This window comes from Lycorma delicatula, chromosome 3 (genome assembly GCF_047948215.1).
Source record: "Lycorma delicatula isolate Av1 chromosome 3, ASM4794821v1, whole genome shotgun sequence".
In the NCBI taxonomy this organism is placed as follows: domain Eukaryota; kingdom Metazoa; phylum Arthropoda; class Insecta; order Hemiptera; family Fulgoridae; genus Lycorma; species Lycorma delicatula.
In genome coordinates, this window is record NC_134457.1 from 167,820,419 (window position 1) to 167,834,248 (window position 13,830).

The following is a 13,830-nucleotide window of genomic DNA, read 5'->3' on the forward strand; positions in this document are numbered from 1 at the left end:
ATATTGCTTTCTTGTAAGATCCAATATAAATTGTGTTGGTTGTTTCGTGACCTATTTATTCAACTTAAAATCTGAATTTTGTTTTGTTGTAAGTTGTTCAATAAAAAGTCTTATTTTCAGGTCAGCGTTTTTCAAGTGTTGGAAAAGATTTGTTATTTAAATAGTCATGATTATTATTATTATTATTAACGGGTTTTAACATTTACATATATAATAATTTCAGACTTAATTAAAATATTCGAATTAAGTTGTATGTATTTTGTACTACGTATTTTAGTACGAAGTTGTATATAAAAAAAAAACCTATTACTTACTGAATCTAGGTTAAAATATTGCAAACTTGATGAATAATAGGTACATGAAGCGTTAAAATAATTACAATATTATTTATTAGCCGTAGTGGAATATGCTGTGATGCTTTTTTACTTTTTGTACGTATTACGCCCCAGTTATTCTAAAATTCATTATAACGGGCTGACTGACTACTTAGTATTACAGTGTATTCTTATAAAAAGTATATTTTTTCTTATAAAAAGTATATTTTTAATATCGTTATTAAAGCTATTAGAATAAATTTATTATTAAAATAAAAACTAGTAATACAAATTAATTTCATTTGTAATTGAAATGATTAAAGATCCGTTAACTTATGGTCACGACTTACAGAATAAAATTATTCCACAAAACGTAACGTAATCCTTAAAATAATGAATATTATTATTATTATAGCCTCGTTTTACGCTTTAAACTTTGTAATTTAATATTATAATTATAAAGTAATTACAAAAAAAAAAATATATATATATATATTGGCCTTCCTGTATTTTATTGTTAATTGTACAACTGAAAGAACCAGAAATCGGTTTTATTAAAAATTGAGTAATTTAAAGCAAGTTTTGATAACATATTAAAGTCGATCGACTTCCGGTTATTAAAGAAAAAAAACAAAATGTAGCCCTCAAACCTAATTCAAGAAATATTTGGAAAAAGCGTACATAAATAAAAAAGAAATCTTTAAGAAATGTTTGTTATTTGAAAGTGATTTATATTTAAATGCTTCAGGTATTTGGGAGGAATATCACTCTATTTATTTCATAAATTTTTAGGGGTGCACGAGTACTTTATTTCTAATTTTAAAATTGGGATACCAATAGGATTTTAATTATAACGAAACAGCAAAGGGACATTTTGACAAATGTTATGTTTTTAAGGTATGAAAGATCAGAAACAATTTGTTTTATTTGAAGTTTTAAAAAATTGGGATTGTAGCTTTATGAATAAGACAGTTTCTTCAAACCTTTCGGAATCTAAAATAATAATTATTTTTTGAATTCATGTTGTTCTGTTTGACAGTTTTTGTTCTCTATGAAACCTCTCTTTTTTCTGTTTAGTCTCCGAAACCACCGTAAGGTATTACTTCAGAGGATGAGTGAGGATGATTTGTATGAATGTAAATGAAGGTTAGTCTTGTACAGTCACAAGTCGACCGTTCCTGAAATGTGTGGTTAATTGAAACTTACCCACCAAAGAACACCGGTATCCACGATCTAGTATTCAAATCCGTCTGTATAAAACATAAAGCGTATTTTCTGTATGTGAGAGCATTTCTCCCTACTTCTCGCATGATAATTCTTTGATTTGCTTATCGTTCTTTTAAGAAACTTCTTTCTCGTATAAAATAACTAATAATTTCTTGTCAATATATAATAGAAGATATGTTGAGTCTATTCAATTTTACGATACTGCTTCATAACATCTATTATGTCAGTTTCTAGTCAAGATTCGGTCTTCTACAGATTCAGGTCCATTAAGAACAGTGTCACTAATTGAGTAAAACTAAAAACATTGATGGTTATTTACCGAGATTTTTTTTCGTTTTTTTCTCAACAGAAAACTACGAGCTTATAACAAATTTTATAGGCTTTTAGCCCGCATTGAACTTTCATCGTAATATTTCAGTACTACTTGGATTAATTTTTGAGTAAGCAAAGTAATTCTGACAAGATATCTGAATCTTTGAATTTTTTGTTTTGTTTTTAATAATAGTAATAATTGTTTCAAATATAATTAGGTAATTCGAATTATTGCATGCAATTCGAACCCGTAAAATTCTAAAAATTCTTTACCTATTGCAATGTGAAATAAAAATTTTTTAGCCTATGAAAAATGCCATCCTTACCTATCCTGGATTCGAATCAGGATCTCCGAATGAAAAGCCGAAACGTTACCACTTCGCTACTGAGATCGATATCGATCCAGATGATCAATTAACCATCAGTGTGTGCTTATTACAGTAATAATATTACGCTATTAGACGAGTGATATAACCTGGAGTTCTATTCTTGAAGCCTTATTAAAATGGACTATCCGATTTCGTTGAAAATTAAAATTTGACGAAGATTTCTCTTTGTGTAAATAGCTGCAAAAACGTAAAAGAATTACAGATTCTGTGTAAATTCAAAACTGTAGGTTTTTTTTTACCACAAAATCCATTAAATTCAGTTTTTTACCAAAAAATTAGGTTTTTTTAAAATTGTTATACTTTCCTTAGTCAAATAGTAAGTCGAAAAAACTAAGACGTTAAAAAAAGGTAAGGGATTAAAGATTTTTACTACCTACAATAACAGCATTGTTCGCAACCAAATAAACGTGTACATTCTATCTTTCAAATAAAATAAATGTTGTACAAAATAAGATCAGATTTAAAAAGCTCGCTAAAAAATAATTTTTGAGTTTTGAAGTCAAAACCATAAAATAGATACCATTCTACAATTTACTTATATGTAATTTACCGTCGACGTCGAAATTTAATGAATAATTAAAAAAATAATATTAAATTTTTGGGGCGTTAATCTGAAGTTATTTTTTTTCTAATTATTTATTGTATATTTAGGTAGCCCTTCAAAAAAACAACGTGTGAAACGAAGCCGTCCACAAGAAACAGGTGAAAAACCTTGGATTAGAAAAAATACGCAAAGTATTGTTGAGGAATGAAGTAAACAGAGCGCTACTGATTGAAGTAAAGATGTCTGGAATGACGGAATAAACATTATTTTACTGTAAGTTTATTATATACAATACGTGCATACATATAAACTATACTAGTCAAAAGAGTGTTCAAAATCGCTTGTAAATATAATTCTTTTTCTTTTTTTTTTAGAGGTCGTTAACTTAGTTTTCCTCTAATTTCCGTTCAGAAATTCAGTTAATTTCTGAATGATATCAGCCTGCGTCGTATTAAGCTGTAAAATCCATTATACTTTTGATGAGTCGAATGATAAATCAAAACGACTGGCATTTTTCTTTTTACATCTTCCACATAAATAAGTTGAACAAAATTTAGTTTAGAAGAACTTCCTTTAAAAAAAATGAAAATGTGTCCGTTTGACGAAAAATAAAATTTGAATATACCTACAAAAGAATATTATTCCTGTACAGTTTGGAGCGTTAATTAATTAATTTTTTCCTAATGTGTACGTTGCAATCTGTTCAACTAGTGAACGATGAGCAACCCCACTCTCCCACCCCACAGGGCCCAACGAGATTAGGATGATATATATGACTTGTAAATCAAGTGTAGTCTTGTACAGACTCAGGCCGACCATTCCGGAAATGGTTAATTGAACTGCAACCATCAAAGTAACCGGTATACACTGTCTAATATTCAGATCCGTATAACAACTAACGTTTACTAGAATTTGAACCTCAGAACCTTCGAATTCGAAAATCAGCTGTTAAACAACTGATTTGCGACGAGTTTGATCACAAGACCAGCCCGGCGGGCGTTAATTTGAAGATGTTTTTTATTTTTTTGAGCATTTACTTTATTTTATATTTAGGATCGGTCTCCAAAAAACAGCTGGTGTGAAACGAAGCTGTCCATTTAAGATCTTATTTCTTTCTTGAAGTCTTTAAAGTAATAATACCCGATATGATGTAGCTTGCAACCACCTACTCAACATAATTTCATGTGATAGCCAACATAATTTTTCTGTTAATTTTCCTCAGATTTTGCCTTTTTTTATCGTTGCTTTTGTCACTTATCTAAAGATTATTTAAAAAAATGTATTTATCTATTTTATTCATTCAACTGGTAAATAATAATAAAAATAATATTAAAAAAAAATAACAAGAAGAAAAAGAATAGTAGTAGTAATAATAATAATAACGTGATGGTGATTTGGTTGAGTGTATTTTGGTATCATTGTAACGGTTTTATGATTTTTTTTTAAATAAAAAAAATATATATACATTTTTTGTCAGACTAAAATTTGTTTCTACTTCAACTAAGCTATATATTTTTTTCTTTGATAATAGAATAAGGATGCGTAGTTTTTTATTTATCTATTTACGGATGAGTGTAGACGTTGTTATAGATTATAGAAAATTATATCATATTTTATATAAACAACCATTAAATAAAAAAAATCACATAAATAACACAAAGTTATTGAAGGTAACTCGAACAAACGTTGGTACGTAGGTACAGTGTAACGGTTGACCAGACGAAGAGATACGTGTATTTCTTATTCTTTTTTTTTTTACTATGTATAGCAAGCAAACCATTATAGTATAAAACTATACCTAATACATCTAACTGTTCACAGGACTATAACGACTGAGTTACAACTTCTTGCCGTTGCTGCTACTGCATCAGGGCATATTACTTATCTTTCTCCCACAGTTTTAAGTATTTCTTTTTCTTTTGTATATTTTCTGAACCGACAAAACGTTCCCTTTGCAGCCGTTTACTCATTTGTTTATTTCTTTTACTTAATCTTTTCTCTTTACTCTTTTTACTATTGTTACTTAGTTTGCAATATATATATATATATATACTTTTTTTTTTCAATAATGGTGATTTTTTTGTTTTTTTTTGTTAAGCGATGTTTTAACAAAAAGGTTTAAAACCCGTGGCCGCGACCAATTTTCTTGTTAAAAGCCAACGGCATGGTGGGTACACAGTTATATTTGAAGTACTTTTTTTATAATATTCCAAGATCTAGTTGTTATAATACCTCGATCATCTCGTTTCTTTTTTCTCTTTTCCTCTTTACTTGTCCTCTCGACTTCTTTCATCTTCTGCTTTCTTAACTGTGTTTGTATATATAAAAATTGTAATAAATAGGAATATATATATATATATAAACTAGATTGACCGGTCCTATAATAATAAGTTTTAAAAGCAGCTACTAACAAATTGAACATTTGTGACTAACTAGCTACTTTTCATCCTTTTTAAGCTTGTGTGATGTTGACTGGTTGTTTTTTCCCATTTTAAAACAGGTGGCCAGATTCATTTTATATACTATTAGTAGGTCAAGAAAGAAATAATTTTTTTACGACATAAAATTAAAATAAATAAAGATTATTCATTACAAATTGTGGCAGTTATACGAAAACATTCGTATAACTGTATTCTGTGTAGGTGTGTTTGTTTATTTTTGACATAAATATGTGTATTCTTTCTTCTGTAGAAGAAAGCTTAGATTTTTTAACCGATTTTCTCTTTTTAATATAAAATATCCCGCTAAAATGAGGTCCTGTCGTATTAATTGACGCTTTATCACCGAAATGCGCCGATGTGATTTGTTCTCATCGAAGTACATTCTTATTATTACTGGAAAATTCTTCAAGAAGTTATTGATATTTTTACCTTTACCTTTTATTTTTACCTTTTACGTTTTAATATTTCATAACGCTAACGTTTATGCTGTCGTTCGTTACGCGTGTCTGGTGTTTACTATGCGAGACGGCGGAATGGATTTGTATCGTTAAGGGAAGTGAGTCCTAATTTTTGTAATTATTCTCGTTAATACAATATATAAAATATGCGATGCAATTTCTAATATTATATTACTTTTATAGCTACTGCAAGCGTGCGGGAGGAAAAGAAACTCCGTAACAAAGGGTGAGCAACATAAAACCAAACTCATAACGTAACCGCTGCAGAATCGGTAGGTTATGTTGGAATGAAATTTTATGAATGATACGGATGAATTAAAAGAAACATGTTACATTTATTTACCTTATTGTTACCAAAGATGTTCAAAATGACCACTCTGGGCATCGATGCTCTTTTATGCTCGACTGATCATATTAAGAGTCATCTGACGCAAAACGTTGTTGTCAATTGCGTTGAATGTTCACTTTCAGTCCATCAATATTGTAGAGATTAGATGCATAAACTCACTCCTTTAAGGAACCCCAAAGGAAAAAATCCCAAGTAGACAACTCTGGGGAAGGTGGAGGCCACCGTCCTCTGCTGACAGCTCGTTCATTTGTGAAAGCTGCCTGAACGCGATTCAATAAAACTTTTGATGTGTGACACGTTGCTCTGTCTTGTTGGAAGAAGCTGTATTTTTTTCATTATCAGTTAATTGCCCATAGAATTCTTCGAAAATTGTGAGGTAAACTTGTGTATTGACAGTCCGGTTAAAAAATATTGGACCCACTATACGATTACCGGAAACGGCACACCAAACACCAACTTTCTCATCGTAAAGTTTTACATTGCATTTACTTAATCAAAACTCAATGATGTACTTCGGTGGTTTTTATTTACTTATTTATTATAAATATGTATTAAAAAATTGTAAAATATGTATTCAGTTATATAAAGATAACATTTGTTAAAGATTATATTATTAACCGACGGCCTAAATACTGGTATATCTGTTTTATTCTAGGTATAATTATTTACCAATTCAGTGATATATGTAAAACAGAAATTAGCATCTCTGGAAAAAACCAAGGAAAAGACAACAATTTTGTACTAAAAAAAATGAAAAACGTTTTATCACGAAAGCTGATGATAGCTTCCTACGTATAAAAACCTTCCTATGCTAGTAGCGAATACACCCATAATATGTATTATCTACACATCAGCATGTCAAACCCACCGAAATGCAAGTGATACAATCGAAATTTTTACTTTGTTCAACATATTGTTGATCGATCTAGAATGAACATTAACTTCACTGAAGACAGCTGTGTTTTGGTGTCTCTTGTTCCTCCTCCGGTGCTCTATGTGTTTCACAGCCGTGAGAAAGCCCGAGATAGACTGTGCATTACCCTTTCTGTCGAGGAGCAACACATTATATACATTACCTTTTCTCAGTTGGAGATTCGTCCGGTATACCGCGACTAATCGGTGAAATAAGATGACGTTATTATTGGCTCTGCTAGGAATGATTTTTTGCTGCAATCATCTTTCAGCTTTGATGTCGCAATTATTACATCGCATATTTCATGCTTTTTTTATGATTATTATGCATCGAGATCTTCGTCTACTTAGTCGCTTGAACCGTACAAACTCATCCGGATGCATGAAAAAGAATATTTAAATTATAAGAACATGCCTTTTGTAGTCATAAGTAGTAAGAACAGTGGAATTAACAGCCTGTATGATAGAACGGAAAATTTAATGGAAATTTAATTGGGCGACTCCAATACATAATTCCTGTAGTCCAATTTGCACGTCTATGTCTAGCTATTTTAAATTTTACTTTATCGCATTTCATTCTAACTTTTATTGTTCATATAATTTGTTTGAATAAATAACATGAACTATTCCTACGTATTGGAATCCGAACTTCCTGTCGGTTAAGGTGCTACAGATTCGTTGTTGTTCATACCAAACTAGGTAAAAAAATATACCATATAAAAAAAAGGTACCTCGTTGTTACGGTTGTAATTTGTCAACATATTGATATATTTCTGTCATTCAGCGAAGGTCAAGATTATACAAGTATTTGGGGAGGGGGGAACTATACAAAACGTGAGCTACGAGATGATGAAATTAAACTTTGCCGTTCTGCATTATTCTCTTATTACGATACGATCACGTGATTTTCGGTAATGGATGGTATTTAAAAAAAATGTATTTTTAAATCGATAACGGAATTTTCCAGATTTACTGGAATTGAAATGAAACACTTTTTTTGTTTCGAATGAAATATTATAAATAAATTAATATATTCGTGGAAAATTAAAGGGAGAAGTCATACGGGTAATAGGAACCGAAGATAATTCATTAATTCGAGTACAGTTTGTAGTACCATAGGATCGAATAATGCACCAAACCTATCGATTTATAATATACCGATCCGTGAAAACTATAAACCCATACAATTAGTTAAATTAAACAGTATATCTGTTTTTCTGACTTTTTGAGTTGTAAACAGATGCCGGTTACGTTTTAGATTCACTTGAACAGAAATGATTATTATGAACTTGATTGTGTAAATTTACACTCGAATACGAGCACCTATACATCGTTTCCGCTTCATTTATAATCTGTGTATACTTTTTCACACTTTGCACGGATTATTATTCGACAAGGTTTCTTCTTTTTAACCGCATCATGTTATAAGAAACGTGTGTGGCTGTTCTTTAAAGGCTTCTATCGCGGCATGCATTATGTATGTTGGTTTAAGTATTAGTTCTTTTAAACATCTGTATTATATTTATTTAATGGATGTATATATATATATATATATATATATATATATATATATATATATAATATTACTTTATTACTTCCTTGTACGAAGTAACGGAAGTATTGTGATTGCGAAAAATTTCGGTTTTCAGGTTTCAATGGAAATATACAGTTTAATCATTCCTGAATCCATTTTGACTAGTTTCGACGTGACGTCTGTACGTACCTACGTATGTATCTCGCATAACTCAAAAACGATTAGCCGTAGAATGTTGAAATTTTGGATTTAGGACTGTTGTAACAACATCTAATTGTGCACCTCCCCTTTTGATTGCAATCGACTGGACCAAAGGTGTCCAAAAAAGCCCAAAATTCAAACAGATTTGGATTTTGGACTTTTTCTTAACTGCAGTAATCAGCCCTCATTGAGAGCTTTACAACGATATCATAAGTGGTACTTATTTTCATTGGTTACAGAGTTATAGGCAAATAAAATTTTAATTAATGAAATATTTTTATTTTACAAGAGGAAGGCACATAAGTTCGAATGCGACTTCATTTCCTTTTTATTTTTTTATTTAAATATATTGATTTATTAATAATTATTAACCTGTGATTTTTAAAAAAATTTACAATAAATAATAATTCAGTAATAACAACAAAATTAACTAATCAGACGTTACTAGTGAAATAAAATTTTATGTAGTTTTAAAAATGTGTATATGTAATTTAATAGGCGTACAAGGAAGTCATATGATGTCCACATAAGATTTGGGGAAACATCTGATTACTTAATATTAATTGATAATTATAATTTAGAATCGTATTACAATTTTATGTACTTTTCGTTTTAAAGAAATGTGTGTATGTAATTTAATAAGCGTACAAGGAATGTGTTGTACACATCAGATTTTTTATACTATGTCTAAGCAAAATTTTATTAGTTATACAGATTAAAAATATGATATTGTATAATTTAATTTTATGTTAATTAGATTTATCCTAATTGTGGAGAAAATAAAGACATCATTAGATATTACAAAACGAAAGAAGGTTTAATAAGTTTTAGATTTACTATTCTTAGTAATTTAATAGCTTGTCTGTTGCTCTGTAAGTGATAATGTTATTCGGTTGTCGATTTTGAAAATGACAATTTTGTGTGCTTTATAACATTGTTAGGTCGTTCGCATATATGTTTATGTATCCATTTTGTTTGTCTTTTATATTATCTACATTTAATTAAGGTGTTTTACTTTAAAATATTTTTTTTCTAATTTCTGTTTGAGTCTTACTATTTAACAAATAATAACATTTAATGATCTTAGATAAACCATGGTAATTTATACTGTCGTTAAATAATTAACATCAGATTAGATAAGAACTAATTTTATTTTAATGTACTTTCTTGAAATTTTTTTTTTGTATTTTGAAATATAAATATTTTATTTGTGCCATGATAGTTGCCATTAATTAATCCTAAATTTTAATTACTCCGGTAAGATAGGTATTCATATCCTAGTATTACATTACGTTATCGTAGAATTGTATCTGTTTCTCAGGCTTCACGGAACCTTTGTAGTATCGCTGAATTATGCCTGTGTATCAATAGATTTTTTTTAGTGATTTAGTCATGATCTACTCAAACTAAATGTTGCGATCAAGTTGTATAAGGAAAAAATAATAAACGATGGTTTAATAGAAGACTTGCCATCAAGTAAATTAAATTACATGATTAATATAAGTTACATAAAGTTATATTATTTGCGGTTTTAAATTATAATAACAATAATGATTTCATAATTGTGTTGTAAGTAAGTTGAATAATAAATAAATAAGAAAATAAGTCTTCTCACCGCCTTAAATTAACAATATTTATTTATTTTATCATTATTTTCTATATGCGATTACAAAATTTATTTTTACGAAATCTGAGGATTGGTGCAGGAATTGGAATAATTCTACAGCAAGTGTGAATTAATAGTTTTTCTTTACGGTAAACATAAAAAAAGATAAATCTGCTGCTACAAATACAATTCGTTAATCAGATTTCACATAAAATAAGAAGATGGCTTGATAAGAAGTTGTCACTATTTAATTACTGGCATAATACTAATTAATATTACTTTGCAGTTAATGTAAAATGTATATAAAATGTTATTCACTGAATTTTACATTTCACAAATTCATTAGTAAATTAAAATTTTAACACTTTAAAAATTAACATTAAATTATCTGTTTATGAAAAGCGTTAATATTTTTCTATTTTAAAAGTAAAATTTAATTATGTTCTATAAGTTTTATTAGGTATTATTTCTCACATCATGATGCATATAATTACGACGCCATAAAATTACTATTTAAAGGATAAATATATTTTCATTTGACGACGTAGAAAATGATTTACGTGAAATTCTCTTGTTAAAATCTTTCCACTACAATCATTATAGATCGTAGTTAAAAATTAAACGTCATAAGAGCTATAATTGTCTCTGTTATCATAATCTAATATTCCATCTTTGTCATGTTATAAAACGGCCTTTAGGCTGACTATTAGATATTTTAAAAAAATTGTTAAAAGCAATTTATTTTCAAAAATCAATACGTTACTGATATTGACTAAGGATTCAGTATCAATTATTGGTTGTCAATTGTATAAATTTGATACTAAAAATATTAACTAATCGACTGTTGAGTTGTCAAATAAAACTGAATGAAAATAAAACTGTTATATCGTTCAGAAATAATCATTATATTGTTTAAATAATCAGAAAACTATTAATAAAATACATTTAACGATAACGTAATTATTAAGTAACAAAAAAAGATCATCCACAAATTTGTATGAACTAGTTTTTAAATATGATTTGAGTTTATCATTTAAAAAAATATTGAGTTTTCACCGATAGTTAGCAAACGCTGTTATATGAATAATATCCTAAGTATATTTCAATTAAAAATAAAATTACCGTCAAAAATTTCTATAATTCCAATTCCTATTTAGAGTTAGAGAATTCTCAGTCGTTAGAATTATACTGTTTTTCTTTCATAATACATATTTAATTACTCTACTCTTTTCAAGGATATGTTAATACAGTTTTGTAAATATCAATTAAACGTGGGGGTTTTTCGTAGTTCTTTTTATTTTAATTGTAATTAGTTTTCATTATCTCTATTCAAATTTTAATTTCTACTTTTGTTACAGTTTCTTTCTTTTGACTCGCTTGTAAGATAAATTTTCGATACGTATTACATGATGAAAATCACTAACAGTTTAGCATTTACAGAATGAACTGTAGGTGTTATGATGTTGCACATTTATATATATATATATATATATATATATATATATATATATATATATATATATATATATGTATATGTATAGATGGAAATAAGATGGTCAAACACATACTCTCCTTCCGCAGTCGTTTAAAATAAAACTTTTTTTTACAGTAGCAACTATTATTAATATTATCTTTTTAAGTCAATAATTAGGTATACTTACATTCATATTTTACCATATTTGGATTTTATTCATTTTTTATTGTGTTGAGTTAATCGGAACACAAACGAGGACGTCCACTGGTGTAAGTTAGACGACGTATATTTGATAAGTAGTTTATTGTTTAACCAATAAAATATATTATAGTTCGGCCTATTTGGGCGTAAAAAAGCTACAGTACTAATAGCTTGTTAAATTAATTTGCTTGTCCATTATCTTACTTTTGTTCAATTAATTGATTGGCACAAATGAAACCGATGAGTTAAACATAAATTTGTATTCGTTTTTATCGATTGATTTATTATCGTAGATCTTGAGTTATTAATGAACAAGTATCGTGTTCACTATTTCTGTTTTCGAAATGATATACAAATGTAAGGTTTTTTTTTGTGGGGGGGAAAGGGATCCGGTTGTGGTTAACAGGTATCAACCGAAAAGCCATTTACTGATCATCATCAAGTTACTACTGATTTAGGAAAGAAATTCAAAGTCGAGAGAGATACGGTTTTATAAAGAAGATTGACGTCGAGAACTGTATCATAGCGCGGTTCTGTTTGAAGTGAAAAGTATTGACTCGTGTGTTTTGGCGGTTATTATTGTTAGTGTGACACATTTGCCTTCATGTTTGTATACGGTCTCTGTTCTTTTTATCCGTGTGATTCTGGAAGCCGTTGTCCGGTATTATTAATATAACATTATTTAAAACTACACGTAACTAAGTAAATCATTAAAAGCCCATAGGATTCCGTATTTGCTCTTCATTCTAGTTCTTGGTGTTAGGTGATTTTTATGGAGCTCTCGCCCGTTTGCCAGATAACGACCTACTTTTAATGCGTGGTACTCAAGACCACAATTAGAGAACTGACGGCAGATTGTGTTGGCTGTTACGGAGAGCTAGAAGACCAGCAGAGTTTAAACATATCGTTGCCGAAGACGACTGTCTGTTTCTGAAATGTACGGGGAAAATAATAAGAGATTTTGTCGAAACTCCTACATTAAATAGAAGGGGGGTCCTAGTAAATCAAATTCCATAGTACTTGGGCGTACTCCTCGGCGATAATTGATGTTTACTTATCACATCACCCAGGTCATCGAACGCGTTCGTGCACAAGTAAATGAACATAACTTTTGGTTAGCTTGGAAGTGATGTAAAAGGAAGTTTTCAAAAGCATGTTCTGCGAGCTCGGCTTATAATTCGAATCAAAAGAGAACTATTAATCTTAATTGGCAAATCGCCCAGCGCTGAGCCTCTACGTTTAATGTTGTGTTAGAAGTTATGCTTCTTTGAGATTTCCACCGATTTTTGGAAGCTTTCCAGCGTATTTGTTTCTAAATACGTCTCTATTTTATGGAAATTTGGAAGGGAGCGACTCCGGATCGGAGTAGCTGATATCATTGCAGTTTTGAATTTTTTTTGCATTGTACTGTATTACTGAAAAATACTGTGAACTGGTCTCGCTTTGGAAACAATGGAAAACTGCATTTAAGGGAAAGACTGTTTATAAATTCATACAGACTTGAAGGGATGGTATATCTGAAATCTTATTAAGGTTTTGCCTAATCGTGACAAAACCTCTAACCTTTTTTTCTGAATCGTAGCGTATGTAAGTTGAGTTGTGAAAACTCTGTCGCAGTAAGTGCGTCCGAAGGGCAGATTTCCGGTTTTAGTTAAGAAAGGATGTTGCTGTAATGATTTTTGAAAATAATATTAATTTTGGTGTTTTAGCTAAGTTTCGTTGCTGATTTTGTAATTTTATGTTATGTATCATATGCTCAAAACGATTAAAACTTTAAAATTGATTTTTTGGGCCCAACACCTTTCCTTCATACCAAATCACATTTTGGGTTATATCGTTCTTGAGTTACGCTCAATTTAAGGTAGAAA

At 29.4% G+C, this 13,830-nt stretch overlaps 1 protein-coding gene across 3 annotated transcripts in view; it reads left to right on the plus strand.

Moving 5' to 3' along the window:
* jvl (javelin-like) overlaps window positions 1–13,830 on the plus strand; it is a 450,812-nt gene that overhangs the window by 121,939 nt on the left and 315,043 nt on the right. The window contains exon 2 of one of the 3 annotated variants that reach the window (XM_075360967.1): window positions 2,894–3,059. The exons of the other annotated variants lie outside the window; for them this stretch is intronic. The gene's annotated coding sequence lies outside the window, so the exon portion shown is untranslated. The remainder of the gene's footprint in view (window positions 1–2,893; window positions 3,060–13,830) is intronic. 3 annotated transcript variants of the gene reach the window in all.